General features: G+C 40.6%; 1 pseudogene; it reads left to right on the forward strand.

Annotated features, from left to right (window-relative positions):
* Nucleotides 1–745: 745 nt before the first annotated feature.
* On the forward strand, nt 746–2,586 carry LOC118884051 (annotated as a pseudogene).
* Nucleotides 2,587–6,721: the final 4,135 nt, after the last annotated feature.

Raw genomic sequence — 6,721 nt, forward strand, 5'->3', positions numbered from 1 at the left:
TTTAATTTCAGCCCACAGCTGAGGAAACTAAGGCCAGAAGAGTGTCTAATCGATTTTCTGATTACACAGGCCATGTGCTCAAAAAGTGACAAGTTATTGTGTTCACCTACTCAGCACCACTCCAGAGACCATGTTCTTAAACCATTGTGATATACTCCCTCCCTTAGGGTATAATGGTTAAAAGCAAGACCTTCAAATGTAACAAGCGTTAAAGTTGTACTTTTTGTAAACAATTTATGTATTGTGCATGCATTTGGATGTGCTGAAGAAAATAATTCAGAAAAGAAATTAGACTTAGAAAGGTAACCAAATATAACAGGAAGTTAGAAAATAGTGCCAAGACCTAAATAACAGGCTGGGACTTGGAATATATAACTCTTATAATTCTGCCTCTCAGTGATCTACTCACATGAATAAACGTTGTACACATAAGTTTTTAAAAGATACTAATACAGGAACACCTTGTTTTATTGTGCTTTGCTTTATTGCAGATGTTGAGTTTTTTACAAATTGAAGGTGTGTGGCAACCCAGCATCAAGCAATTCTATTGGTGCCATTTTTCTAACAGCATTTGTTCACTTGGTTCCTCTGCATTACCTTTTTGATAATTCTCACAATATTTCAAAATTTTCATTATTATTATATGTTATGGTGATCTGAGATCAGTGACCTTTGATGTCACTATTGCAATTATTTTGGGGTGCCAAGAACCACATCCATATAAAGTGATGAGCTTAGTAGATAAATGTCGTGTGATTTGACTGCTCCAACAGTTGAGCATCCTCCCACCTCTCCCCTTCTCCAGAGGTCTCCTTGGTCCCTGAGACACAACACTATTGAAATTAGGCCAATTAATAACCCTACAAAGGCCTCTAAGTGTTTAAGTGAAAGAAAGAGTCATATGTCTTTCACTTTAAATCCAAAGCTGGAAAAGATCAAGCTTAATGAGAAAAGCATGTCTAAAACTGAGATGTGTTGAAAGCTGGGCCTCTTGTGCCAAACACCCAAGTTGTGAACGTTAAGAAAAGTTCTTGAAGGAAATTTAAAGTGCTACTCCAGTGAACACACTAATGATGAGAAAACAAAACAGCTTTATTGCTGGTATGGAGAAAGTTTTAGTGGTCTGGGTAGAAGATCAAACCAGCCACAGCATTCACTTAAGCCAAAGCCTAATCTAAAGCAAGACCCTAACTCTCTTCAATTCTGTGAAGGCTGAGGGAGGTGAGGTAGGTGCAGAAGGAAAGTTTGAAGCTAGCAGAGGTTGGGTCATGAGGTTGAAGGAAAGAAGTCCTCTCCATAACATAAAAGTGCAAGAGGAAGCAGAAAATGCTGTTGTAGAAGTTGCAGCAAGTTACCCAGAAGATTTAGCTAAGATGATTAATGAAGGTGGCTGCACTGAACAACAGATTTTCAATGTAGATAAAGTAGCCTTATATCGGAAGAAGATAACATTCAGAACTTTTATAGCTAGAGAAGAGAAGTCAATGCCTGGCTTTAAAGCTTCAAAGGACGAGCTGACTATCTTGTTGGGGTTAATGTGGCTGGGGACTTAAAGGTGAAGTCATTTACCATTCTGAAAATCCTAGGGTCCTTTAGAATTATGCTAATTCTACTCTGTCTGTGCTCTATAAATGGAACAACAAAGCCTGGATGAAAACACATCAGTTAACAGCATAGCTTACTGACTATTTGAAGCCCACTGTTGAGATCTATTGCTCAGAAAAAGATTCCTTTCATAATATTTCTGCCCTCTGACAATGCACCTGGTCACCCAGAGCTCTGATGTGGACAAACAATGAGATTCATGTTGTTTTTATGCCTGCTAACACAACATCCATTCTGCAGCCTATGGATTGAGGAATAATTTCTGCTTTCAAGTCTTATTTAGGAAATATATTTTGTAAGGTTATAACTGTCCTAGATGGTGAGTCATCTGATGGATCTGGGCAAAGTAAATTGGAAACCTCTGAAAAGAATTCACCTTTCTAGATGCATGAAGAACATTCATAATTCATCAGAAGAGGTCAAAATATCAACATTAACAGGAGTTTGGAAGAAGTTGACTCCAACACTCATGGGTGACTTTCATGGGTTTAAGACTTCTGTGAAGGAAGTAACTACAGATGTTGTGGAAATAGCAAGAGAACTAGAACAAAAAGTGGAGACCAAAGATGTGACTGAATTGTTGCAATGTCATGATAAAACTTTCATGAATGAGGAGCTGCTTTTTATGGATAATAAAAAGTGGTTTCTTGAGATGGAATATACCCCTGCTGAAAATGCTGTCAAAATTATTGAAGCAACAACAAATCATTTAGAATATTGCATAAACTTAATTGATAAAGCAGCATCAGTGTTTGAGAGGATTGACTCCAATTTCAAAAGAAGTTCTGCCATGGTAAAATGCTATCAAAAAGCATTGCATGCTACAGAGAAATCGCTTGTGAAAGTAAGAGTCAATCTAAGTGGCAAACTTCATTGCTGTTTTATTTTAAGAAATTGCCACTGCCAACCCAACCTTCAGCAACCACTGCCATCAACTTCTGGACAAGACTTTTCACTAACAAAAAGATTACAACTTTTTGAAGACTCAGATGATGGTTAGGGTTTTTCAGCAATAAAATATTTTAAAATTAAGGTATGTACATTTTTTTTAAAGATATGGCAATTTATTTATTTATTTTTATTTATTTATGGCTGTGTTGGGTCTTCGTTTCTGTGCGAGGGCTTTCTCCAGTTGCGGCAAGCGGAGGCCACTCTTCATCGCGGTGCGTGGGCCTCTCACTATTGCGACCTCTCTTGTTGCGGAGCACAGGCTCCAGACGTGCAGGCTCAGTAATTGTGGCTCACGGGCCCAGTTGCTCCGCGGCATGTGGGATCTTCCCAGACCAGGGCTCGAACCCGTGTCACCTGCATTGGCAGGCAGATTCTCAACCATTGCGCCACCAGGGAAGCCCAAGGTATGTACATTTTTTAGACATAAAACTATTGCACACTTAATAGACTGCAGTATAATGTAAATGTAAATTTTATATGCAATGGAAAATGGAAAAAATTGTGTGACTTTTTTATTGCAATGTTTGCGTTGCTACAGTGGCCTGGAACAGAATTCACAATAACTGCAAGGTGTGTCTGTATAGTTGTATGCTCAGGAGTGTCAAGACAGCCAAGAAAACTTGCATATTCGCAATGTGCTCATGATAATCTTCAAGAACAGATATACATAGAGCGTAATAGATGAGTAGAACTTATCTTTTTACTATGTCTATAAAGTATAATAATATGAAAACACTTTAAGTATAGTAGTTTCACTATTTTTAATAGAATGATATCATTAAATTAGTTAAATATTATTTAATAATTTAACATGCTTATGTATAATTGTAAAGGATTACCACTTTCTGTGTTGATAGAGAATGAGAGATTGGAATTTTCACCCCATTATAAACAACCAGAAAACCAGATAAAATAAATTGGATAGCTTTTTTCAGACATTGGAAACAGTGACAACTGTTTGGTTTTCACTAAATGAAGGGATATAAATGAAGTAATTTCCATAATGGTCCTGGATTTTTGCTTAGAGATATTTTTGGAACCATGATAAGGCACCTAAGCATAGTAAGGAAGTCAAGCAGAGCACAATGTCTTTCTAAATTGAGATACACAAGTTTGGAGAGGTGGAGATGGCTGGAATTTGGGGACAGTATGATTGCAAAGAAACCTATGCAGGAAAGATACCAAGTAACTTACATAAGTGGTCCTTTTAAGTGTTTTGATGAATACGAAGCCATGGTTACATGGGGTGAAACTCCCTGGCTGGATAGTTATAAATTAATTAGTTCCCTTTGAATTTTTGCCAACCAGAGGCAACATTTATTATGACACCTGGGGCATTCAGGAGTGACACCAGTAGTAGTAGTACCTGAAGTATTAGTAGCACTAGTAGTAAACTAGCCTTTGAATAAGGCTACACTAAATCCACCTTAACAAAACTTAGAACTGTTGAGAGGTTTAAGGTCATTTTCAAACAACAGAGAGTGAAACAGCATCCGACAGTCTTTAATGAATGTAACAATGCTCAGCTTCATCAACATAATATTCACAATACATAGAACCTAATCAGTATTTATTATACATTCAAATACACAGGGATATGTGACATAAAACTAACAGTTAATAGAATCATACTAAATAATGATAGATATGATGGAATTGGCACACAGAACATAGGACAGATATTCTCACTAGGTCAGGTATATAATGAAAAAATAATATAATGAGGAAAAGAATATTAAAATATCCAATGAATTATTTTGAAATAAAAATGCCTCCTAAATAAAAACTTCCTTAGGAGAAGATGGCGGAAGAGTAAGACGTGGAGATTGCCTTCCTCCCCACAGATACATCAGAAATACATCTACACGTGGAACTGCTCCTATAGAACACCCACTGAACGCTGGCAGAAGACCTCAGACCTCCCAAAAGGCAAGAAACTCCCCACGTACCTGGGTATGGCAAAAAAAAAAAGAAACAACAGAGACAAAAGAATAGGCATGGGACCTGCACCAGTGGGAGGGAGCTGTGAAGGAGGAAAGGTTTCCACACACTAGGAAGCCCCTTCACCAGTGGAGACTGCGGGTGGCGGAGGGGGGAAGCTTCGGAGCCATGGAGGAGAGCGCAGCAATAGGGGTGCAGAGGGCAAGGTGGAGAGATTACCACACAGAGGATCAGTGCCTAGCAGCACTCACCAGCCCGAGAGGCTTGTCTGCTCACCCGCCGGGGTGGGCGGGGGCTGGGAGCTGAGGCTTGGGATTGGTTGGATCGCAGGGAGAGGACTGGGGTTGGCGGCGTGAACACAGGCTGAAGGGGTTAGTGCACCACGGCTAGCCAGGAAGGAGTCTGGGAAAAGGTCTGGAGATGCCGAACAGGCAAGAGACTTTTTCTTGCCTCTTTGTTCCCTGGTGTGCGAGGAGAGGGGATTCAGAGCACTGCCTAAACGAGCTCCAGAGACGGGCGCAAGCCGTGGCTATCAGCGTGGACCCCAGAGATGGGCATGAGACGCTAAGGCTGCTGCTGCTCCCACCAAGAAGCCTGTGGGCGAGCACAGGTCACTATCCACACTGCCCCTCCCGGGAGCCTGTGCAGCCTGCCACTGCCAGGGTCCCGTGATCCAGGGACAACTTCCCCAGGAGAACGCATGGTGCACCTCAGGCTGCTGCAATGCCACGCAGGCCTCTGCCACTGCCGCAGGTCCACCCAGCATCCGTACCCTTCCCTGCCCCCGGCCTGAGTGAGCCAGAGCCCCTGAAGGAGCTTCTCCTTTAACCCCGTCCTGTCTGAGTGAAGAACAGATGCCCGCAGGCGACCTACAAGTAGAGGCGGGGCTAAATCCAAAGCTGAATCCCAGGAACTGTGCAAACAAAGAAGAGAAAGGGAAATCTCTCCCAGCAGCCTCAGAAGCAGTGGATTAAAGCTCCACAAACAATTTGATGTACCTGAATCTGGAGATTACCTGAAGAGACAATGAATCATCCTAAATTGAGGAGGTGGACTTCGTGAGCAAGATATATTATATTTTCCCCTTTTCCTCTTTTTGTGAGTGTGTATGTGTATGCTTCTGTTTGAGATTTTGTCTGTATAGCTTTGCTTTAACCATTTGTCCTAGGGTTCTGTCCATCCTTTTTTTTTTTTTTAATTTAAAAATGTTTGTTTCTTTTTTAAAAAAAAAATATTTTTTATTTTTTTATTTTAATAACTTTATTTTATTTTATCTTACTTTATTTTATTTTAACTTTTTTCTTTTTTTTCTTTCTATTTTTTTTCTTTCATTCTGAACCGTGTGGATGAAAGGCTCTTGGTGCTCCAGCCAGGCATGAGGGCTGTGCCTCTGAGGTGGGAGAGCCAACTTCAGAACACTGGTCCACAAGAGACCTCCCAGCTCCATGTAATACCAAATGACGAAAATCTCCCAGAGATCTCCATCTCAACACCAAGACCCAGCTTCACTCAATGACCAGCAAGTTATAGTGCTGGGCACCCATGCCAAAAAACTATCAAGACAGGAACACAGCCCCAGCCATTAGCATAGAGGCTGCCTAAAATCATAGTAAGGCCACAGACACCCCAAAACACACCACCAGACGTACACCTGCCCACCAGAAAGACAAGATCCAGCCTCATCCACCAGAACACAGGCACTAGTCCCCTCCATCAGGAAGCCTACACAACCCACTGAACGAACCTTAGCCACTTGGGAGAGATACCAAAAATAACAGGAACTACGAACCTGCAGCCTGCAAAAAGGAGACTGAAAACATAGTAAGATAAGCAAACTGAGAAGACAGAAAACACAGAGCAGATGAAGGAGCAAGGTAAAAATACACCAGACCTAACAAATGAAGAGGAAATAGGCACTTTACCTGAAAAATAATTCAGAATAATGATAGTAAAGATGATCCAAAATCCTGGAAATAGAATGGACAAAATGCAAGAAAAATTTAACAAGGACCTAGAAGACCTAAAGAGGAACCAAACAATGATGAAAAACACAATAATAAAATTAAAAATACTCTAGAAGGAATCAATAGCAGAATAACTGAGGCAGAAGAACGGATAAGTGACCTGGAAGATAAAATAGTGGAAATAACTACTGCAGAGCAGAATAAAGAAAAAAGAATGAAAAGAACTGAGGACAGTCTCAGAGACCTCTGGGACAACATTA

This window comes from Balaenoptera musculus, chromosome 18 (genome assembly GCF_009873245.2).
Source record: "Balaenoptera musculus isolate JJ_BM4_2016_0621 chromosome 18, mBalMus1.pri.v3, whole genome shotgun sequence".
NCBI classification, from domain to species: Eukaryota; Metazoa; Chordata; class Mammalia; order Artiodactyla; family Balaenopteridae; genus Balaenoptera; species Balaenoptera musculus.